Source organism: Pseudophryne corroboree, chromosome 1 (assembly GCF_028390025.1).
Source record: "Pseudophryne corroboree isolate aPseCor3 chromosome 1, aPseCor3.hap2, whole genome shotgun sequence".
Lineage (NCBI taxonomy): Eukaryota > Metazoa > Chordata > Amphibia > Anura > Myobatrachidae > Pseudophryne > Pseudophryne corroboree.
In genome coordinates, this window is record NC_086444.1 from 1006679306 (window position 1) to 1006703264 (window position 23959).

The 23959-nt window shown below is 35.3% G+C and overlaps 15 non-coding genes across 15 annotated transcripts; all 15 read right to left on the reverse strand.

Annotated features, from left to right (window-relative positions):
* Positions 1-1317: 1317 nt before the first annotated feature.
* TRNAS-GCU (transfer RNA serine (anticodon GCU)) lies at positions 1318-1389 on the reverse strand. Its single transcript has one exon. It is a non-coding gene; the product is annotated as a tRNA-Ser (tRNA).
* A 753-nt stretch (positions 1390-2142) lies between these two features.
* TRNAC-GCA (transfer RNA cysteine (anticodon GCA)) lies at positions 2143-2214 on the reverse strand. The gene has a single exon. It is a non-coding gene; the product is annotated as a tRNA-Cys (tRNA).
* A 1583-nt stretch (positions 2215-3797) lies between these two features.
* Positions 3798-3869, reverse strand: TRNAC-GCA (transfer RNA cysteine (anticodon GCA)). The gene has a single exon. It is a non-coding gene; the product is annotated as a tRNA-Cys (tRNA).
* Positions 3870-5451: 1582 nt separating this feature from the next.
* TRNAC-GCA (transfer RNA cysteine (anticodon GCA)) lies at positions 5452-5522 on the reverse strand. The gene has a single exon. It is a non-coding gene; the product is annotated as a tRNA-Cys (tRNA).
* Positions 5523-7105: 1583 nt separating this feature from the next.
* TRNAS-GCU (transfer RNA serine (anticodon GCU)) lies at positions 7106-7177 on the reverse strand. The gene has a single exon. It is a non-coding gene; the product is annotated as a tRNA-Ser (tRNA).
* A 753-nt stretch (positions 7178-7930) lies between these two features.
* On the reverse strand, positions 7931-8002 carry TRNAC-GCA (transfer RNA cysteine (anticodon GCA)). Its single transcript has one exon. It is a non-coding gene; the product is annotated as a tRNA-Cys (tRNA).
* Positions 8003-9585: 1583 nt separating this feature from the next.
* On the reverse strand, positions 9586-9656 carry TRNAC-GCA (transfer RNA cysteine (anticodon GCA)). The gene has a single exon. It is a non-coding gene; the product is annotated as a tRNA-Cys (tRNA).
* Positions 9657-11239: 1583 nt separating this feature from the next.
* Positions 11240-11311, reverse strand: TRNAC-GCA (transfer RNA cysteine (anticodon GCA)). Its single transcript has one exon. It is a non-coding gene; the product is annotated as a tRNA-Cys (tRNA).
* Positions 11312-12893: 1582 nt separating this feature from the next.
* On the reverse strand, positions 12894-12964 carry TRNAC-GCA (transfer RNA cysteine (anticodon GCA)). Its single transcript has one exon. It is a non-coding gene; the product is annotated as a tRNA-Cys (tRNA).
* A 1583-nt stretch (positions 12965-14547) lies between these two features.
* On the reverse strand, positions 14548-14619 carry TRNAS-GCU (transfer RNA serine (anticodon GCU)). The gene has a single exon. It is a non-coding gene; the product is annotated as a tRNA-Ser (tRNA).
* A 753-nt stretch (positions 14620-15372) lies between these two features.
* Positions 15373-15444, reverse strand: TRNAC-GCA (transfer RNA cysteine (anticodon GCA)). Its single transcript has one exon. It is a non-coding gene; the product is annotated as a tRNA-Cys (tRNA).
* A 1583-nt stretch (positions 15445-17027) lies between these two features.
* TRNAC-GCA (transfer RNA cysteine (anticodon GCA)) lies at positions 17028-17098 on the reverse strand. Its single transcript has one exon. It is a non-coding gene; the product is annotated as a tRNA-Cys (tRNA).
* Positions 17099-18681: 1583 nt separating this feature from the next.
* Positions 18682-18753, reverse strand: TRNAS-ACU (transfer RNA serine (anticodon ACU)). Its single transcript has one exon. It is a non-coding gene; the product is annotated as a tRNA-Ser (tRNA).
* A 753-nt stretch (positions 18754-19506) lies between these two features.
* On the reverse strand, positions 19507-19578 carry TRNAC-GCA (transfer RNA cysteine (anticodon GCA)). Its single transcript has one exon. It is a non-coding gene; the product is annotated as a tRNA-Cys (tRNA).
* Positions 19579-21163: 1585 nt separating this feature from the next.
* TRNAC-GCA (transfer RNA cysteine (anticodon GCA)) lies at positions 21164-21235 on the reverse strand. Its single transcript has one exon. It is a non-coding gene; the product is annotated as a tRNA-Cys (tRNA).
* Positions 21236-23959: the final 2724 nt, after the last annotated feature.

The following is a 23959-nucleotide window of genomic DNA, read 5'->3' on the forward strand; positions in this document are numbered from 1 at the left end:
TTATGGAAGCAAAACTGATCTAAAATACAAATTGTTACCAAACCAATATTAATAATTTCTGAAAACTATTTTATCATGGTACATTTTTGCTAATAAAATAAAATATTTGAATTTTGGGTCAGTGGGCTCAGATGTTCTGAATGCATGTATGCCTTATGGACTAATTGCAAAATCAGTCGGAGTAAAAAACATGGCTGTACCAAATAATTTTGAATTCTGCCATGTTAATGCCCAATACTCCCTTATTTATCAAAGTTAGTTAGGAATAAAGCATTCATCCTTCATGTACAGTTATTTTATGCTGTATAATTCTCTATCAAAAGTAGCTGTAAAAACCTGCCACTGATACTGTACTTTCCTGAGGTAAAGTATTAAGTTGAAATGTCAAAATTTTTTGTTGCCTGACTGCCACTTGAGTATGTTTTTACATTACTTGAGTCCCAAACAAGGTATAGACTGCAAAGGGACGCTATACATTAAAAGCAAATTATAGGGGCACCTGGATTTGAACCAGGGACCTCTCGACATGCATTTGAATGCTCAACAACTGATTTATACCCCCTGGTCTTTCTAACTATAAGACCATACACATTGCAGCCTTGATGTAAAGGTTACTGTACTGTATTTCTTGTCCTGCAGGAGGTGAAGATGAGTCTGTTTCTTTATGGTAAAGGTTTGGAGTTATTAGTCAGGGCATAAATAGAGAGTTTACATACTGTAGGTATAATCTGTGAGCATGTTTAAAAAGAAACTTTGATCATCCTAAAGTTCCACTATTGTTCGTGATAGTCAGAGTAGTATATATTGAAATCAAGTTGTGACATTGTTTTATGGAAGCCAAAGAGAACTAAAATACAAATTGTCACTAAACCAATATTAATAATTTCTGAAAACTAACTGATTGAGATACATTTTGGCAATAAAATCAAATATTTGATTTTTAGGTCAGTGGGCTCAGATGTTCTGAATGCATGTATGCCTTATGGACTAATTGCAAAATCAGTATGAGTTCAAAACATGGCTGCACCAAAAAAATTGTAATTCTGCCATGTTAATGCCCAATACTCCCTTATTTATCAAAGTTAGTTAGGAATAAAACATTCATCCTTCATGTATAGTGATTTTATCCTGTATAATTCTCTATCAAATTAGCAGTCAAAACCTGCCACTGATACTGTACTTTCCTGAGGTAAAGTATTGAGTTGACATTTCAACATTTTTTGTTGCCTGACTGCCACTTGAGTATGTTTTTACATTACTTGAGTCCCAAACGAGGTATAGACTGCAAAGTGATGCTATACATTAAAAGCAAGTAATAGGGCGCACCCGGATTTGAACCAGGGACCTCTCGATCAGCAGTCGAATGCTCTACCACTGAGCTATACCCCCTGGACTTTCTAACTATAACACCATACACATTGCAGCCTTGATGTAAAGGTTACTGTACTGTTTCTTGTCCTGCAGGAGGTGAAGATGAGTCTTTTTCTTTATGGTAAAGGTTTGGAGTTATTAGTCAGGGCATAAATAGAGAGTTTACATACTGTAGGTATAATCTGTGAGCATGTTTAAAAAGAAACTTTGATCATCCTAAAGCTCCACTATTGTTCGTGCTAGTCAGAGTAGTATATATTGAAATCCAGTTGTGACATTGTTTTATGGAAGCCAAAGAGAACTAAAATACAAATTGTCACTAAACCAATATTAATAATTTCTGAAAACTAACTGATTGAGATACATTTTGGCAATAAAATCAAATATTTGATTTTTAGGTCAGTGGGCTCAGATGTTCGGAATGCATGTATGCCTTATGGACTAATTGCAAAATCAGTATGAGTTCAAAACATGGCTGCACCAAAAAAATTGTAATTCTGCCATGTTAATGCCCAATACTCCCTTATTTATCAAAGTTAGTTAGGAATAAAGCATTCATCCTTCATGTATAGTGATTTTATCCTGTATAATTCTCTATCAAATTAGCAGTCAAAACCTGCCACTGATACTGTACTTTCCTGTTGTAAAATATTAAGTTGACATTTCAACATTTTTTGTTGCCTGACTGCCACTTGAGTATGTTTTTACATTACTTGAGTCCCAAACGAGGTATAGACTGCAAAGTGATGCTATACATTAAAAGCAAGTAATAGGGGGCACCCGGATTTGAACCAGAGACCTTTCGATCTGCAGTCGAATGCTCTACCACTGAGCTATACCCCCTGCTCTTTCTCGCTATAAGCACATACACATTGCAGCCTTGATGTAAAGGTTACTGTACTGTATTTCTTGTCCTGCAGGAGGTGAAGATGAGTCTGTTTCTTTATGGTAACGCTTTGGAGTTATTAGTTAGGGCATAAATAGAGAGTTCACATACTGCAGGTATAATCTGTGAGCATGCTCAAAAAGAAACTTTGATCATCCTAAAGTTCCACTATAGTTAGTGCTAGTCAGAGTAGGATTTATTAAAATCCAGTTATGACATTGTTTTATGGAAGCAAAACTGATCTAAAATACAAATTGTTACCAAACCAATATTAATAATTTCTGAAAACTATTTTATCATGGTACATTTTTGCTAATAAAATAAAATATTTGAATTTTGGGTCAGTGGGCTCAGATGTTCTGAATGCATGTATGCCTTATGGACTAATTGCAAAATCAGTCGGAGTTGAAAACATGGCTGTACCAAATAATTTTGAATTCTGCCATGTTAATGCCCAATACTCCCTTATTTATCAAAGTTAGTTAGGAATAAAGCATTCATCCTTCATGTACAGTTATTTTATGCTGTATAATTCTCTATCAAAAGTAGCTGTAAAAACCTGCCACTGATACTGTACTTTCCTGAGGTAAAGTATTAAGTTGAAATGTCAAAATGTTTTGATGCCTGACTGCCACTTGAGTATGTTTTTACATTACTTGAGTCCCAAACAAGGTATAGACTGCAAAGGGACGCTATACATTAAAAGCAAATTATAGGGGCACCTGGATTTGAACCATGGACCTCTCGACATGCATTCGAATGCTCAACAACTGATTTATACCCCCTGGTCTTTCTAACTATAAGACCATACACATTGCAGCCTTGATGTAAAGGTTACTGTACTGTATTTCTTGTCCTGCAGGAGGTGAAGATGAGTCTGTTTCTTTATGGTAAAGGTTTGGAGTTATTAGTCAGGGCATAAATAGAGAGTTTACATACTGTAGGTATAATCTGTGAGCATGTTTAAAAAGAAACTTTGATCATCCTAAAGCTCCACTATTGTTCGTGCTAGTCAGAGTAGTATATATTGAAATCCAGTTGTGACATTGTTTTATGGAAGCCAAAGAGAACTAAAATACAAATTGTCACTAAACCAATATTAATAATTTCTGAAAACTAACTGATTGAGATACATGTTGGCAATAAAATCAAATATTTGATTTTTAGGTCAGTGGGCTCAGATGTTCGGAATGCATGTATGCCTTATGGACTAATTGCAAAATCAGTATGAGTTCAAAACATGGCTGCACCAAAAAAATTGTAATTCTGCCATGTTAATGCCCAATACTCCCTTATTTATCAAAGTTAGTTAGGAATAAAGCATTCATCCTTCATGTATAGTGATTTTATCCTGTATAATTCTCTATCAAATTAGCAGTCAAAACCTGCCACTGATACTGTACTTTCCTGAGGTAAAGTATTAAGTTGACATTTCAAAATTTTTTGTTGCCTGACTGCCACTTGAGTATGTTTTTACATTACTTGAGTCCCAAACGAGGTATAGACTGCAAAGTGATGCTATACATTAAAAGCAAGTAATAGGGGGCACCCGGATTTGAACCAGGGACCTCTCGATCTGCAGTCGAATGCTCTACCACTGAGCTATACCCCCTGCTCTTTCTCACTATAAGCACATACACATTGCAGCCTTGATGTAAAGGTTACTGTACTGTATTTCTTGTCCTGCAGGAGGTGAAGATGAGTCTGTTTCTTTATGGTAACGCTTTGGAGTTATTAGTCAGGGCATAAATAGAGAGTTCACATACTGCAGGTATAATCTGTGAGCATGCTCAAAAAGAAACTTTGATCATCCTAAAGTTCCACTATAGTTAGTGCTAGTCAGAGTAGGATTTATTAAAATCCAGTTATGACATTGTTTTATGGAAGCAAAACTGATCTAAAATACAAATTGTTACCAAACCAATATTAATAATTTCTGAAAACTATTTTATCATGGTACATTTTTGCTAATAAAATAAAATATTTTAATTTTGGGTCAGTGGGCTCAGATGTTCTGAATGCATGTATGCCTTATGGACTAATTTCAAAATCAGTCGGAGTTGAAAACATGGCTGTACCAAATAATTTTGAATTCTGCCATGTTAATGCCCAATACTCCCTTATTTATCAAAGTTAGTTAGGAATAAAGAATTCATCCTTCATGTACAGTTATTTTATGCTGTATAATTCTCTATCAAAAGTAGCTGTAAAAACCTGCCACTGATACTGTACTTTCCTGAGGTAAAGTATTAAGTTGAAATGTCAACATTTTTTGTTGCCTGACTGCCACTTGAGTATGTTTTTACATTACTTGAGTCCCAAACAAGGTATAGACTGCAAAGGGACGCTATACATTAAAAGCAAATTATAGGGGCACCTGGATTTGAACCAGGGACCTCTCGACATGCACTCGAATGCTCAACAACTGATTTATACCCCCTGGTCTTTCTAACTATAAGACCATACACATTGCAGCCTTGATGTAAAGGTTACCGTACTGTATTTCTTGTCCTGCAGGAGGTGAAGATGAGTCTGTTTCTTTATGGTAAAGGTTTGGAGTTATTAGTCAGGGCATAAATAGAGAGTTTACATACTGTAGGTATAATCTGTGAGCATTTTTAAAAAGAAACTTTGATCATCCTAAAGCTCCACTATTGTTCGTGCTAGTCAGAGTAATATATATTGAAATCCAGTTGTGACTTGTTTTATGGAAGCCAAAGAGAACTAAAATACAAATTGTCACTAAACCAATATTAATAATTTCTGAAAACTAACTGATTGAGATACATTTTGGCAATAAAATCAAATATTTGATTTTTAGGTCAGTGGGCTCAGATGTTCGGAATGCATGTATGCCTTATGGACTAATTGCAAAATCAGTATGAGTTCAAAACATGGCTGCACCAAAAAAATTGTAATTCTGCCATGGTAATGCCCAATACTCCCTTATTTATCAAAGTTAGTTAGGAATAAAGCATTCATCCTTCATGTATAGTGATTTTATCCTGTATAATTCTCTATCAAATTAGCAGTCAAAACCTGCCACTGATACTGTACTTTCCTGAGGTAAAGTATTAAGTTGACATTTCAACATTTTTTGTTGCCTGACTGCCACTTGAGTATGTTTTTACATTACTTGAGTCCCAAACGAGGTATAGACTGCAAAGTGATGCTATACATTAAAAGTAAGTAATAGGGGGCACCGGATTTGAACCAGGGACCTCTCGATCTGCAGTCGAATGCTCTACCACTGAGCTATACCCCCTGCTCTTTCTCACTATAAGCACATACCCATTGCAGCCTTGATGTAAAGGTTACTGTACTGTATTTCTTGTCCTGCAGGAGGTGAAGATGAGTCTGTTTCTTTATGGTAATGCTTTGGAGTTATTAGTCAGGGCATAAATAGAGAGTTCACATACTGCAGGTATAATCTGTGAGCATGCTCAAAAAGAAACTTTGATCATCCTAAAGTTCCACTATAGTTAGTGCTAGTCAGAGTAGGATTTATTGAAATCCAGTTGTGACATTGTTTTATGGAAGCAAAACTGATCTAAAATACAAATTGTTACCAAACCAATATTAATAATTTCTGAAAACTATTTTATCATGGTACATTTTTGCTAATAAAATAAAATATTTGAATTTTGGGTCAGTGGGCTCAGATGTTCTGAATGCATGTATGCCTTATGGACTAATTGCAAAATCAGTCGGAGTAAAAAACATGGCTGTACCAAATAATTTTGAATTCTGCCATGTTAATGCCCAATACTCCCTTATTTATCAAAGTTAGTTAGGAATAAAGCATTCATCCTTCATGTACAGTTATTTTATGCTGTATAATTCTCTATCAAAAGTAGCTGTAAAAACCTGCCACTGATACTGTACTTTCCTGAGGTAAAGTATTAAGTTGAAATGTCAAAATTTTTTGTTGCCTGACTGCCACTTGAGTATGTTTTTACATTACTTGAGTCCCAAACAAGGTATAGACTGCAAAGGGACGCTATACATTAAAAGCAAATTATAGGGGCACCTGGATTTGAACCAGGGACCTCTCGACATGCATTTGAATGCTCAACAACTGATTTATACCCCCTGGTCTTTCTAACTATAAGACCATACACATTGCAGCCTTGATGTAAAGGTTACTGTACTGTATTTCTTGTCCTGCAGGAGGTGAAGATGAGTCTGTTTCTTTATGGTAAAGGTTTGGAGTTATTAGTCAGGGCATAAATAGAGAGTTTACATACTGTAGGTATAATCTGTGAGCATGTTTAAAAAGAAACTTTGATCATCCTAAAGTTCCACTATTGTTCGTGATAGTCAGAGTAGTATATATTGAAATCAAGTTGTGACATTGTTTTATGGAAGCCAAAGAGAACTAAAATACAAATTGTCACTAAACCAATATTAATAATTTCTGAAAACTAACTGATTGAGATACATTTTGGCAATAAAATCAAATATTTGATTTTTAGGTCAGTGGGCTCAGATGTTCTGAATGCATGTATGCCTTATGGACTAATTGCAAAATCAGTATGAGTTCAAAACATGGCTGCACCAAAAAAATTGTAATTCTGCCATGTTAATGCCCAATACTCCCTTATTTATCAAAGTTAGTTAGGAATAAAACATTCATCCTTCATGTATAGTGATTTTATCCTGTATAATTCTCTATCAAATTAGCAGTCAAAACCTGCCACTGATACTGTACTTTCCTGAGGTAAAGTATTGAGTTGACATTTCAACATTTTTTGTTGCCTGACTGCCACTTGAGTATGTTTTTACATTACTTGAGTCCCAAACGAGGTATAGACTGCAAAGTGATGCTATACATTAAAAGCAAGTAATAGGGCGCACCCGGATTTGAACCAGGGACCTCTCGATCAGCAGTCGAATGCTCTACCACTGAGCTATACCCCCTGGTCTTTCTAACTATAACACCATACACATTGCAGCCTTGATGTAAAGGTTACTGTACTGTTTCTTGTCCTGCAGGAGGTGAAGATGAGTCTTTTTCTTTATGGTAAAGGTTTGGAGTTATTAGTCAGGGCATAAATAGAGAGTTTACATACTGTAGGTATAATCTGTGAGCATGTTTAAAAAGAAACTTTGATCATCCTAAAGCTCCACTATTGTTCGTGCTAGTCAGAGTAGTATATATTGAAATCCAGTTGTGACATTGTTTTATGGAAGCCAAAGAGAACTAAAATACAAATTGTCACTAAACCAATATTAATAATTTCTGAAAACTAACTGATTGAGATACATTTTGGCAATAAAATCAAATATTTGATTTTTAGGTCAGTGGGCTCAGATGTTCGGAATGCATGTATGCCTTATGGACTAATTGCAAAATCAGTATGAGTTCAAAACATGGCTGCACCAAAAAAATTGTAATTCTGCCATGTTAATGCCCAATACTCCCTTATTTATCAAAGTTAGTTAGGAATAAAGCATTCATCCTTCATGTATAGTGATTTTATCCTGTATAATTCTCTATCAAATTAGCAGTCAAAACCTGCCACTGATACTGTACTTTCCTGTTGTAAAATATTAAGTTGACATTTCAACATTTTTTGTTGCCTGACTGCCACTTGAGTATGTTTTTACATTACTTGAGTCCCAAACGAGGTATAGACTGCAAAGTGATGCTATACATTAAAAGCAAGTAATAGGGGGCACCCGGATTTGAACCAGAGACCTTTCGATCTGCAGTCGAATGCTCTACCACTGAGCTATACCCCCTGCTCTTTCTCGCTATAAGCACATACACATTGCAGCCTTGATGTAAAGGTTACTGTACTGTATTTCTTGTCCTGCAGGAGGTGAAGATGAGTCTGTTTCTTTATGGTAACGCTTTGGAGTTATTAGTTAGGGCATAAATAGAGAGTTCACATACTGCAGGTATAATCTGTGAGCATGCTCAAAAAGAAACTTTGATCATCCTAAAGTTCCACTATAGTTAGTGCTAGTCAGAGTAGGATTTATTAAAATCCAGTTATGACATTGTTTTATGGAAGCAAAACTGATCTAAAATACAAATTGTTACCAAACCAATATTAATAATTTCTGAAAACTATTTTATCATGGTACATTTTTGCTAATAAAATAAAATATTTGAATTTTGGGTCAGTGGGCTCAGATGTTCTGAATGCATGTATGCCTTATGGACTAATTGCAAAATCAGTCGGAGTTGAAAACATGGCTGTACCAAATAATTTTGAATTCTGCCATGTTAATGCCCAATACTCCCTTATTTATCAAAGTTAGTTAGGAATAAAGCATTCATCCTTCATGTACAGTTATTTTATGCTGTATAATTCTCTATCAAAAGTAGCTGTAAAAACCTGCCACTGATACTGTACTTTCCTGAGGTAAAGTATTAAGTTGAAATGTCAAAATGTTTTGATGCCTGACTGCCACTTGAGTATGTTTTTACATTACTTGAGTCCCAAACAAGGTATAGACTGCAAAGGGACGCTATACATTAAAAGCAAATTATAGGGGCACCTGGATTTGAACCATGGACCTCTCGACATGCATTCGAATGCTCAACAACTGATTTATACCCCCTGGTCTTTCTAACTATAAGACCATACACATTGCAGCCTTGATGTAAAGGTTACTGTACTGTATTTCTTGTCCTGCAGGAGGTGAAGATGAGTCTGTTTCTTTATGGTAAAGGTTTGGAGTTATTAGTCAGGGCATAAATAGAGAGTTTACATACTGTAGGTATAATCTGTGAGCATGTTTAAAAAGAAACTTTGATCATCCTAAAGCTCCACTATTGTTCGTGATAGTCAGAGTAGTATATATTGAAATCAAGTTGTGACATTGTTTTATGGAAGCCAAAGAGAACTAAAATACAAATTGTCACTAAACCAATATTAATAATTTCTGAAAACTAACTGATTGAGATACATTTTGGCAATAAAATCAAATATTTGATTTTTAGGTCAGTGGGCTCAGATGTTCTGAATGCATGTATGCCTTATGGACTAATTGCAAAATCAGTATGAGTTCAAAACATGGCTGCACCAAAAAAATTGTAATTCTGCCATGTTAATGCCCAATACTCCCTTATTTATCAAAGTTAGTTAGGAATAAAGCATTCATCCTTCATGTATAGTGATTTTATCCTGTATAATTCTCTATCAAATTAGCAGTCAAAACCTGCCACTGATACTGTACTTTCCTGTTGTAAAATATTAAGTTGACATTTCAACATTTTTTGTTGCCTGACTGCCACTTGAGTATGTTTTTACATTACTTGAGTCCCAAACGAGGTATAGACTGCAAAGTGATGCTATACATTAAAAGTAAGTAATAGGGGGCACCGGATTTGAACCAGGGACCTCTCGATCTGCAGTCGAATGCTCTACCACTGAGCTATACCCCCTGCTCTTTCTCACTATAAGCACATACCCATTGCAGCCTTGATCTAAAGGTTACTGTACTGTATTTCTTGTCCTGCAGGAGGTGAAGATGAGTCTGTTTCTTTATGGTAATGCTTTGGAGTTATTAGTCAGGGCATAAATAGAGAGTTCACATACTGCAGGTATAATCTGTGAGCATGCTCAAAAAGAAACTTTGATCATCCTAAAGTTCCACTATAGTTAGTGCTATTCAGAGTAGGATTTATTGAAATCCAGTTGTGACATTGTTTTATGGAAGCAAAACTGATCTAAAATACAAATTGTTACCAAACCAATATTAATAATTTCTGAAAACTATTTTATCATGGTACATTTTTGCTAATAAAATATAATATTTGAATTTTGGGTCAGTGGGCTCAGATGTTCTGAATGCATGTATGCCTTATGGACTAATTGCAAAATCAGTCGGAGTTGAAAACATGGCTGTACCAAATAATTTTGAATTCTGCCATGTTAATGCCCAATACTCCCTTATTTATCAAAGTTAGTTAGGAATAAAGCATTCATCCTTCATGTACAGTTATTTTATGCTGTATAATTCTCTATCAAAAGTAGCTGTAAAAACCTGCCACTGATACTGTACTTTCCTGAGGTAAAGTATTAAGTTGAAATGTCAAAATTTTTTGTTGCCTGACTGCCACTTGAGTATGTTTTTACATTACTTGAGTCCCAAACAAGGTATAGACTGCAAAGGGACGCTATACATTAAAAGCAAATTATAGGGGCACCTTGATTTGAACCAGGGACCTCTCGAAATGCATTCGAATGCTCAACAACTGATTTATACCCCCTGGTCTTTCTAACTATAAGACCATACACATTGCAGCCTTGATGTAAAGGTTACTGTACTGTATTTCTTGTCCTGCAGGAGGTGAAGATGAGTCTGTTTCTTTATGGTAAAGGTTTGGAGTTATTAGTCAGGGCATAAATAGAGAGTTTACATACTGTAGGTATAATCTGTGAGCATGTTTAAAAAGAAACTTTGATCATCCTAAAGTTCCACTATTGTTCGTGATAGTCAGAGTAGTATATATTGAAATCAAGTTGTGACATTGTTTTATGGAAGCCAAAGAGAACTAAAATACAAATTGTCACTAAACCAATATTAATAATTTCTGAAAACTAACTGATTGAGATACATTTTGGCAATAAAATCAAATATTTGATTTTTAGGTCAGTGGGCTCAGATGTTCTGAATGCATGTATGCCTTATGGACTAATTGCAAAATCAGTATGAGTTCAAAACATGGCTGCACCAAAAAAATTGTAATTCTGCCATGTTAATGCCCAATACTCCCTTATTTATCAAAGTTAGTTAGGAATAAAGCATTCATCCTTCATGTATAGTGATTTTATCCTGTATAATTCTCTATCAAATTAGCAGTCAAAACCTGCCACTGATACTGTACTTTCCTGAGGTAAAGTATTAAGTTGACATTTCAAAATTTTTTGTTGCCTGACTGCCACTTGAGTATGTTTTTACATTACTTGAGTCCCAAACGAGGTATAGACTGCAAAGTGATGCTATACATTAAAAGCAAGTAATAGGGGGCACCCGGATTTGAACCAGGGACCTCTCGATCTGCAGTCGAATGCTCTACCACTGAGCTATACCCCCTGCTCTTTCTCACTATAAGCACATACACATTGCAGCCTTGATGTAAAGGTTACTGTACTGTATTTCTTGTCCTGCAGGAGGTGAAGATGAGTCTGTTTCTTTATGGTAACGCTTTGGAGTTATTAGTCAGGGCATAAATAGAGAGTTCACATACTGCAGGTATAATCTGTGAGCATGCTCAAAAAGAAACTTTGATCATCCTAAAGTTCCACTATAGTTAGTGCTAGTCAGAGTAGGATTTATTAAAATCCAGTTATGACATTGTTTTATGGAAGCAAAACTGATCTAAAATACAAATTGTTACCAAACCAATATTAATAATTTCTGAAAACTATTTTATCATGGTACATTTTTGCTAATAAAATAAAATATTTTAATTTTGGGTCAGTGGGCTCAGATGTTCTGAATGCATGTATGCCTTATGGACTAATTTCAAAATCAGTCGGAGTTGAAAACATGGCTGTACCAAATAATTTTGAATTCTGCCATGTTAATGCCCAATACTCCCTTATTTATCAAAGTTAGTTAGGAATAAAGAATTCATCCTTCATGTACAGTTATTTTATGCTGTATAATTCTCTATCAAAAGTAGCTGTAAAAACCTGCCACTGATACTGTACTTTCCTGAGGTAAAGTATTAAGTTGAAATGTCAACATTTTTTGTTGCCTGACTGCCACTTGAGTATGTTTTTACATTACTTGAGTCCCAAACAAGGTATAGACTGCAAAGGGACGCTATACATTAAAAGCAAATTATAGGGGCACCTGGATTTGAACCAGGGACCTCTCGACATGCACTCGAATGCTCAACAACTGATTTATACCCCCTGGTCTTTCTAACTATAAGACCATACACATTGCAGCCTTGATGTAAAGGTTACCGTACTGTATTTCTTGTCCTGCAGGAGGTGAAGATGAGTCTGTTTCTTTATGGTAAAGGTTTGGAGTTATTAGTCAGGGCATAAATAGAGAGTTTACATACTGTAGGTATAATCTGTGAGCATTTTTAAAAAGAAACTTTGATCATCCTAAAGCTCCACTATTGTTCGTGCTAGTCAGAGTAATATATATTGAAATCCAGTTGTGACTTGTTTTATGGAAGCCAAAGAGAACTAAAATACAAATTGTCACTAAACCAATATTAATAATTTCTGAAAACTAACTGATTGAGATACATTTTGGCAATAAAATCAAATATTTGATTTTTAGGTCAGTGGGCTCAGATGTTCGGAATGCATGTATGCCTTATGGACTAATTGCAAAATCAGTATGAGTTCAAAACATGGCTGCACCAAAAAAATTGTAATTCTGCCATGGTAATGCCCAATACTCCCTTATTTATCAAAGTTAGTTAGGAATAAAGCATTCATCCTTCATGTATAGTGATTTTATCCTGTATAATTCTCTATCAAATTAGCAGTCAAAACCTGCCACTGATACTGTACTTTCCTGAGGTAAAGTATTAAGTTGACATTTCAACATTTTTTGTTGCCTGACTGCCACTTGAGTATGTTTTTACATTACTTGAGTCCCAAACGAGGTATAGACTGCAAAGTGATGCTATACATTAAAAGTAAGTAATAGGGGGCACCGGATTTGAACCAGGGACCTCTCGATCTGCAGTCGAATGCTCTACCACTGAGCTATACCCCCTGCTCTTTCTCACTATAAGCACATACCCATTGCAGCCTTGATGTAAAGGTTACTGTACTGTATTTCTTGTCCTGCAGGAGGTGAAGATGAGTCTGTTTCTTTATGGTAATGCTTTGGAGTTATTAGTCAGGGCATAAATAGAGAGTTCACATACTGCAGGTATAATCTGTGAGCATGCTCAAAAAGAAACTTTGATCATCCTAAAGTTCCACTATAGTTAGTGCTAGTCAGAGTAGGATTTATTGAAATCCAGTTGTGACATTGTTTTATGGAAGCAAAACTGATCTAAAATACAAATTGTTACCAAACCAATATTAATAATTTCTGAAAACTATTTTATCATGGTACATTTTTGCTAATAAAATAAAATATTTGAATTTTGGGTCAGTGGGCTCAGATGTTCTGAATGCATGTATGCCTTATGGACTAATTGCAAAATCAGTCGGAGTAAAAAACATGGCTGTACCAAATAATTTTGAATTCTGCCATGTTAATGCCCAATACTCCCTTATTTATCAAAGTTAGTTAGGAATAAAGCATTCATCCTTCATGTACAGTTATTTTATGCTGTATAATTCTCTATCAAAAGTAGCTGTAAAAACCTGCCACTGATACTGTACTTTCCTGAGGTAAAGTATTAAGTTGAAATGTCAAAATTTTTTGTTGCCTGACTGCCACTTGAGTATGTTTTTACATTACTTGAGTCCCAAACAAGGTATAGACTGCAAAGGGACGCTATACATTAAAAGCAAATTATAGGGGCACCTGGATTTGAACCAGGGACCTCTCGACATGCATTTGAATGCTCAACAACTGATTTATACCCCCTGGTCTTTCTAACTATAAGACCATACACATTGCAGCCTTGATGTAAAGGTTACTGTACTGTATTTCTTGTCCTGCAGGAGGTGAAGATGAGTCTGTTTCTTTATGGTAAAGGTTTGGAGTTATTAGTCAGGGCATAAATAGAGAGTTTACATACTGTAGGTATAATCTGTGAGCATGTTTAAAAAGAAACTTTGATCATCCTAAAGTTCCACTATTGTTCGTGATAGTCAGAGTAGTATATATTGAAATCAAGTTGTGACATTGTTTTATGGAAGCCAAAGAGAACTAAAATACAAATTGTCACTAAACCAATATTAATAATTTCTGAAAACTAACTGATTGAGATACATTTTGGCAATAAAATCAAATATTTGATTTTTAGGTCAGTGGGCTCAGATGTTCTGAATGCATGTATGCCTTATGGACTAATTGCAAAATCAGTATGAGTTCAAAACATGGCTGCACCAAAAAAATTGTAATTCTGCCATGTTAATGCCCAATACTCCCTTATTTATCAAAGTTAGTTAGGAATAAAACATTCATCCTTCATGTATAGTGATTTTATCCTGTATAATTCTCTATCAAATTAGCAGTCAAAACCTGCCACTGATACTGTACTTTCCTGAGGTAAAGTATTGAGTTGACATTTCAACATTTTTTGTTGCCTGACTGCCACTTGAGTATGTTTTTACATTACTTGAGTCCCAAACGAGGTATAGACTGCAAAGTGATGCTATACATTAAAAGCAAGTAATAGGGCGCACCCGGATTTGAACCAGGGACCTCTCGATCAGCAGTCGAATGCTCTACCACTGAGCTATACCCCCTGGTCTTTCTAACTATAACACCATACACATTGCAGCCTTGATGTAAAGGTTACTGTACTGTTTCTTGTCCTGCAGGAGGTGAAGATGAGTCTTTTTCTTTATGGTAAAGGTTTGGAGTTATTAGTCAGGGCATAAATAGAGAGTTTACATACTGTAGGTATAATCTGTGAGCATGTTTAAAAAGAAACTTTGATCATCCTAAAGCTCCACTATTGTTCGTGCTAGTCAGAGTAGTATATATTGAAATCCAGTTGTGACATTGTTTTATGGAAGCCAAAGAGAACTAAAATACAAATTGTCACTAAACCAATATTAATAATTTCTGAAAACTAACTGATTGAGATACATTTTGGCAATAAAATCAAATATTTGATTTTTAGGTCAGTGGGCTCAGATGTTCGGAATGCATGTATGCCTTATGGACTAATTGCAAAATCAGTATGAGTTCAAAACATGGCTGCACCAAAAAAATTGTAATTCTGCCATGTTAATGCCCAATACTCCCTTATTTATCAAAGTTAGTTAGGAATAAAGCATTCATCCTTCATGTATAGTGATTTTATCCTGTATAATTCTCTATCAAATTAGCAGTCAAAACCTGCCACTGATACTGTACTTTCCTGTTGTAAAATATTAAGTTGACATTTCAACATTTTTTGTTGCCTGACTGCCACTTGAGTATGTTTTTACATTACTTGAGTCCCAAACGAGGTATAGACTGCAAAGTGATGCTATACATTAAAAGCAAGTAATAGGGGGCACCCGGATTTGAACCAGAGACCTTTCGATCTGCAGTCGAATGCTCTACCACTGAGCTATACCCCCTGCTCTTTCTCGCTATAAGCACATACACATTGCAGCCTTGATGTAAAGGTTACTGTACTGTATTTCTTGTCCTGCAGGAGGTGAAGATGAGTCTGTTTCTTTATGGTAACGCTTTGGAGTTATTAGTTAGGGCATAAATAGAGAGTTCACATACTGCAGGTATAATCTGTGAGCATGCTCAAAAAGAAACTTTGATCATCCTAAAGTTCCACTATAGTTAGTGCTAGTCAGAGTAGGATTTATTAAAATCCAGTTATGACATTGTTTTATGGAAGCAAAACTGATCTAAAATACAAATTGTTACCAAACCAATATTAATAATTTCTGAAAACTATTTTATCATGGTACATTTTTGCTAATAAAATAAAATATTTGAATTTTGGGTCAGTGGGCTCAGATGTTCTGAATGCATGTATGCCTTATGGACTAATTGCAAAATCAGTCGGAGTTGAAAACATGGCTGTACCAAATAATTTTGAATTCTGCCATGTTAATGCCCAATACTCCCTTATTTATCAAAGTTAGTTAGGAATAAAGCATTCATCCTTCATGTACAGTTATTTTATGCTGTATAATTCTCTATCAAAAGTAGCTGTAAAAACCTGCCACTGATACTGTACTTTCCTGAGGTAAAGTATTAAGTTGAAATGTCAAAATGTTTTGATGCCTGACTGCCACTTGAGTATGTTTTTACATTACTTGAGTCCCAAACAAGGTATAGACTGCAAAGGGACGCTATACATTAAAAGCAAATTATAGGGGCACCTGGATTTGAACCATGGACCTCTCGACATGCATTCGAATGCTCAACAACTGATTTATACCCCCTGGTCTTTCTAACTATAAGACCATACACATTGCAGCCTTGATGTAAAGGTTACTGTACTGTATTTCTTGTCCTGCAGGAGGTGAAGATGAGTCTGTTTCTTTATGGTAAAGGTTTGGAGTTATTAGTCAGGGCATAAATAGAGAGTTTACATACTGTAGGTATAATCTGTGAGCATGTTTAAAAAGAAACTTTGATCATCCTAAAGCTCCACTATTGTTCGTGATAGTCAGAGTAGTATATATTGAAATCAAGTTGTGACATTGTTTTATGGAAGCCAAAGAGAACTAAAATACAAATTGTCACTAAACCAATATTAATAATTTCTGAAAACTAACTGATTGAGATACATTTTGGCAATAAAATCAAATATTTGATTTTTAGGTCAGTGGGCTCAGATGTTCTGAATGCATGTATGCCTTATGGACTAATTGCAAAATCAGTATGAGTTCAAAACATGGCTGCACCAAAAAAATTGTAATTCTGCCATGTTAATGCCCAATACTCCCTTATTTATCAAAGTTAGTTAGGAATAAAGCATTCATCCTTCATGTATAGTGATTTTATCCTGTATAATTCTCTATCAAATTAGCAGTCAAAACCTGCCACTGATACTGTACTTTCCTGTTGTAAAATATTAAGTTGACATTTCAACATTTTTTGTTGCCTGACTGCCACTTGAGTATGTTTTTACATTACTTGAGTCCCAAACGAGGTATAGACTGCAAAGTGATGCTATACATTAAAAGTAAGTAATAGGGGGCACCGGATTTGAACCAGGGACCTCTCGATCTGCAGTCGAATGCTCTACCACTGAGCTATACCCCCTGCTCTTTCTCACTATAAGCACATACCCATTGCAGCCTTGATCTAAAGGTTACTGTACTGTATTTCTTGTCCTGCAGGAGGTGAAGATGAGTCTGTTTCTTTATGGTAATGCTTTGGAGTTATTAGTCAGGGCATAAATAGAGAGTTCACATACTGCAGGTATAATCTGTGAGCATGCTCAAAAAGAAACTTTGATCATCCTAAAGTTCCACTATAGTTAGTGCTATTCAGAGTAGGATTTATTGAAATCCAGTTGTGACATTGTTTTATGGAAGCAAAACTGATCTAAAATACAAATTGTTACCAAACCAATATTAATAATTTCTGAAAACTATTTTATCATGGTACATTTTTGCTAATAAAATATAATATTTGAATTTTGGGTCAGTGGGCTCAGATGTTCTGAATGCATGTATGCCTTATGGACTAATTGCAAAATCAGTCGGAGTTGAAAACATGGCTGTACCAAATAATTTTGAATTCTGCCATGTTAATGCCCAATACTCCCTTATTTATCAAAGTTAGTTAGGAATAAAGCATTCATCCTTCATGTACAGTTATTTTATGCTGTATAATTCTCTATCAAAAGTAGCTGTAAAAACCTGCCACTGATACTGTACTTTCCTGAGGTAAAGTATTAAGTTGAAATGTCAAAATTTTTTGTTGCCTGACTGCCACTTGAGTATGTTTTTACATTACTTGAGTCCCAAACAAGGTATAGACTGCAAAGGGACGCTATACATTAAAAGCAAATTATAGGGGCACCTTGATTTGAACCAGGGACCTCTCGAAATGCATTCGAATGCTCAACAACTGATTTATACCCCCTGGTCTTTCTAACTATAAGACCATACACATTGCAGCCTTGATGTAAAGGTTACTGTACTGTATTTCTTGTCCTGCAGGAGGTGAAGATGAGTCTGTTTCTTTATGGTAAAGGTTTGGAGTTATTAGTCAGGGCATAAATAGAGAGTTTACATACTGTAGGTATAATCTGTGAGCATGTTTAAAAAGAAACTTTGATCATCCTAAAGTTCCACTATTGTTCGTGATAGTCAGAGTAGTATATATTGAAATCAAGTTGTGACATTGTTTTATGGAAGCCAAAGAGAACTAAAATACAAATTGTCACTAAACCAATATTAATAATTTCTGAAAACTAACTGATTGAGATACATTTTGGCAATAAAATCAAATATTTGATTTTTAGGTCAGTGGGCTCAGATGTTCTGAATGCATGTATGCCTTATGGACTAATTGCAAAATCAGTATGAGTTCAAAACATGGCTGCACCAAAAAAATTGTAATTCTGCCATGTTAATGCCCAATACTCCCTTATTTATCAAAGTTAGTTAGGAATAAAGCATTCATCCTTCATGTATAGTGATTTTATCCTGTATAATTCTCTATCAAATTAGCAGTCAAAACCTGCCACTGATACTGTACTTTCCTGAGGTAAAGTATTAAGTTGACATTTCAACATTTTTTGTTGCCTGACTGCCACTTGAGTATGCTTTAACATTACTTGAGTCCCAAACGAGGTATAGACTGCAAAGTGATGCTATACATTAAAAGCAAGTAATAGGGGGCACCCGGATTTGAACCAGGGACCTCTCGATCAGTAGTCGAATGCTCTACCACTGAGCTATACCCCCTGGTCTTTCTAACTATAACACCATACACATTGCAGCCTTGATGTACAGGTTACTGTACTGTTTCTTGTCCTGCAGGAGGTGAAGATGAGTCTTTTTCTTTATGGTAAAGGTTTGGAGTTATTAGTCAGGGCATAAATAGAGAGTTTACATACTGTAGGTATAATCTGTGAGCATGTTTAAAAAGAAACTTTGATCATCCTAAAGCTCCACTATTGTTCGTGCTAGTCAGAGTAGTATATATTGAAATCCAGTTGTGACATTGTTTTATGGAAGCCAAAGAGAACTAAAATACAAATTGTCACTAAACCAATATTAATAATTTCTGAAAACTAACTGATTGAGATACATTTTGGCAATAAAATCAAATATTTGATTTTTAGGTCAGTGGGCTCAGATGTTCGGAATACATGTATGCCTTATGGACTAATTGCAAAATCAGTATGAGTTCAAAACATGGCTGCACCAAAAAAATTGTAATTCTGCCATGTTAATGCCCAATACTCCCTTATTTATCAAAGTTAGTTAGGAATAAAGCATTCATCCTTCATGTATAGTGATTTTATCCTGTATAATTCTCTATCAAATTAGCAGTCAAAACCTGCCACTGATACTGTACTTTCCTGAGGTAAAGTATTAAGTTGACATTTCAACAATTTTTGTTGTCTGACTGCCACTTGAGTATGTTTTTACATTACTTGAGTCCCAAACGAGGTATAGACTGCAAAGTGATGCTATACATTAAAAGCAAGTAATAGGGGGCACCCGGATTTGAACCAGGGACCTCTCGATCTGCAGTCGAATGCTCTACCACTGAGCTATACCCCCTGCTCTTTCTCACTATAAGCACATACACATTGCAGCCTTGATGTAAAGGTTACTGTACTGTATTTCTTGTCCTACAGGATGTGAAGATAAGTCTGTTTCTTTATGGTAACGCTTTGGAGTTATTAGTCAGGGCATAAATAGAGAGTTCACATACTGCAGGTATAATCTGTGAGCATGCTCAAAAAGAAACTTTGATCATCCTAAAGTTCCACTATAGTTAGTGCTAGTCAGAGTAGGATTTATTGAAATCCAGTTGTGACATTGTTTTATGGAAGCAAAACTGATCTAAAATACAAATTGTTACCAAACCAATATCAATAATTTCTGAAAACTATTTTATCATGGTACATTTTTGCTAATAAAATAAAATATTTGAATTTTGGGTCAGTGGGCTCAGATGTTCTGAATGCATGTATGCCTTATGGACTAATTGCAAAATCAGTCGGAGTTGAAAACATGGCTGTACCAAATAATTTTGAATTCTGCCATGTTAATGCCCAATACTCCCTTATTTATCAAAGTTAGTTAGGAATAAAGCATTCATCCTTCATGTACAGTTATTTTATGCTGTATAATTCTCTATCAAAAGTAGCTGTAAAAACCTGCCACTGATACTGTACTTTCCTGAGGTAAAGTATTAAGTTGAAATGTCAACATTTTTTGTTGCCTGACTGCCACTTGAGTATGTTTTTACATTACTTGAGTCCCAAACGAGGTATAGACTGCAAAGGGACGCTATACATTAAAAGCAAATTATAGGGGCACCTGGATTTGAACCAGGGACCTCTCGACATGCACTCGAATGCTCAACAACTGATTTATACCCCCTGGTCTTTCTAACTATAAGACCATACACATTGCAGCCTTGATGTAAAGGTTACTGTACTGTATTTCTTGTCCTGCAGGAGGTGAAGATGAGTCTGTTTCTTTATGGTAAAGGTTTGGAGTTATTAGTCAGGGCATAAATAGAGAGTTTACATACTGTAGGTATAATCTGTGAGCATGTTTAAAAAGAAACTTTGATCATCCTAAAGCTCCACTATTGTTCGTGCTAGTCAGAGTAGTATATATTGAAATCCAGTTGTGACATTGTTTTATGGAAGCCAAAGAGAACTAAAATACAAATTGTCACTAAACCAATATTAATAATTTCTGAAAACTAACTGATTGAGATACATTTTTGCTAATAAAATAAAATATTTGAATTTTGGGTCAGTGGGCTCAGATGTTCTGAATGCATGTATGCCTTATGGACTAATTGCAAAATCAGTCGGAGTTGAAAACATGGCTGTACCAAATAATTTTGAATTCTGCCATGTTAATGCCCAATACTCCCTTATTTATCAAAGTTAGTTAGGAATAAAGCATTCATCCTTCATGTACAGTTATTTTATGCTGTAAAATTCTCTATCAAAAGTAGCTGTAAAAACCTGCCACTGATACTGTACTTTCCTGAGGTAAAGTATTAAGTTGAAATGTCAACATTTTTTGTTGCCTGACTGCCACTTGAGTATGTTTTTACATTACTTGAGTCCCAAACGAGGTATAGACTGCAAAGTGATGCTATACATTAAAAGTAAGTAATAGGGGGCACCCAGATTTGAACCAGGGACCTCTCGATCTGCAGTCGAATGCTCTACCACTGAGCTATACCCCCTGCTCTTTCTCACTATAAGCACATACACATTGCAGCCTTGATGTAAAGGTTACTGTACTGTATTTCTTGTCCTGCAGGAGGTGAAGATGAGTCTGTTTCTTTATGGTAACGCTTTGGAGTTATTAGTCAGGGCATAAATAGAGAGTTCACATACTGCAGGTATAATCTGTGAGCATGCTCAAAAAGAAACTTTGATCATCCTAAAGTTCCACTATAGTTAGCGCTAGTCAGAGTAGGATTTATTGAAATCCAGTTGTGACATTGTTTTATGGAAGCAAAACTGATCTAAAATACAAATTGTTACCAAACCAATATTAATAATTTCTGAAAACTATTTTATCATGGTACATTTTTGCTAATAAAATAAAATATTTAAATTTTGGGTCAGTGGGCTCAGATGTTCTGAATGCATGTATGCCTTATGGACTAATTGCAAAATCAGTCGGAGTTGAAAACATGGCTGTACCAAATAATTTTGAATTCTGCCATGTTAATGCCCAATACTCCCTTATTTATCAAAGTTAGTTAGGAATAAAGCATTCATCCTTCATGTACAGTAATTTTATGCTGTATAATTCTCTATCAAAAGTAGCTGTAAAAACCTGCCACTGATACTGTACTTTCCTGAGGTAAAGTATTAAGTTGAAATGTCAACATTTTTTGTTGCCTGACTGCCACTTGAGTATGTTTTTACATTACTTGAGTCCCAAACAAGGTATAGACTGCAATGGGACGCTATACATTAAAAGCAAATTATAGGGGCACCTGGATTTGAACCAGGGACCTCTCGACATGCACTCGAATGCTGAGCATGTTTAAAAAGAAACTTTGATCATCCTAAAGCTCCACTATTGTTCGTGCTAGTCAGAGTAGTATATATTGAAATCCAGTTGTGACATTGTTTTATGGAAGCCAAAGAGAACTAAAATACAAATTGTCACTAAACCAATATTAATAATTTCTGAAAACTAACTGATTGAGATACATTTTGGCAATAAAATCAAATATTTGATTTTTAGGTCAGTGGGCTCAGATGTTCGGAATGCATGTATGCCTTATGGACTAATTGCAAAATCAGTATGAGTTCAAAACATGGCTGCACCAAAAATTTTTTAATTCTGCCATGTAAATGCCCAATACTCCCTTATTTATCAAAGTTAGTTAGGAATAAAGCATTCATCCTTCATGTATAGTGATTTTATCCTGTATAATTCTCTATCAAATTAGAAGTCAAAACCTGCCACTGATACTGTACTTTCCTGAGGTAAAGTATTAAGTTGACATTTCAACATTTTTTGTTGCCTGACTGCCACTTGAGTATGTTTTTACATTACTTGAGTCCCAAACGAGGTATAGACTGCAAAGTGATGCTATACATTAAAAGCAAGTAATAGGGGGCACCCGGATTTGAACCAGGGACCTCTCGACATGCACTCGAATGCTGAGCATGTTTAAAAAGAAACTTTGATCATCCTAAAGCTCCACTATTGTTCGTGCTAGTCAGAGTAGTATATATTGAAATCCAGTTGAGACATTGTTTTATGGAAGCCAAAGAGAACTAAAATACAAATTGTCACTAAACCAATATTAATAATTTCTGAAAACTAACTGATTGAGATACATTTTGGCAATAAAATCAAATATTTGATTTTTAGGTCAGTGGGCTCAGATGTTCGGAATGCATGTATGCCTTATGGACTAATTGCAAAATCAGTATGAGTTCAAAACATGGCTGCACCAAAAAAATTGTAATTCTGCCATGTTAATGCCGAATACTCCCTTATTTATCAAAGTTAGTTAGGAATAAAGCATTCATCCTTCATGTATAGTGATTTTATCCTGTATAATTCTCTATCAAATTAGCAGTCAAAACCTGCCACTGATACTGTACTTTCCTGAGGTAAGGTATTAAGTTGAAATGTCAACATTTTTTGTTGCCTGACTGCCACTTGAGTATGTTTTTACATTACTTGAGTCCCAAACAAGGTATAGACTGCAAAGGGACGCTATACATTAAAAGCAAATTATAGGGGCACCTGGATTTGAACCAGGGACCTCTCGACATGCACTCGAATGCTCAACAACTGATTTATACCCCCTGGTCTTTCTAACTATAAGACCATACACATTGCAGCCTTGATGTAAAGGTTACTGTACTGTATTTCTTGTCCTGCAGGAGGTAAGGATGAGTCTGTTTCTTTATGGTAAAGGTTTGGAGTTATTAGTCAGGGCATAAATAGAGAGTTTACATACTGTAGGTATAATCTGTGAGCATGTTTAAAAAGAAACTTTGATCATCCTAAAGCTCCACTATTGTTCGTGCTAGTCAGAGTAGTATATATTGAAATCCAGTTGTGACATTGTTTTATGGAAGCCAAAGAGAACTAAAATACAAATTGTCACTAAACCAATATTAATAATTTCTGAAAACTAACTGATTGAGATACATTTTGGCAATAAAATCAAATATTTGATTTTTAGGTCAGTGGGCTCAGATGTTCGGAATGCATGTATGCCTTATGGACTAATTGCAAAATCAGTATGAGTTCAAAACATGGCTGCACCAAAAAAATTGTAATTCTGCCATGTTAATGCCCAATACTCCCTTATTTATCAAAGTTAGTTAGGAATAAAGCATTCATCCTTCATGTATAGTGATTTTATCCTGTATAATTCTCTATCAAATTAGCAGTCAAAACCTGCCACTGATACTGTACTTTCCTG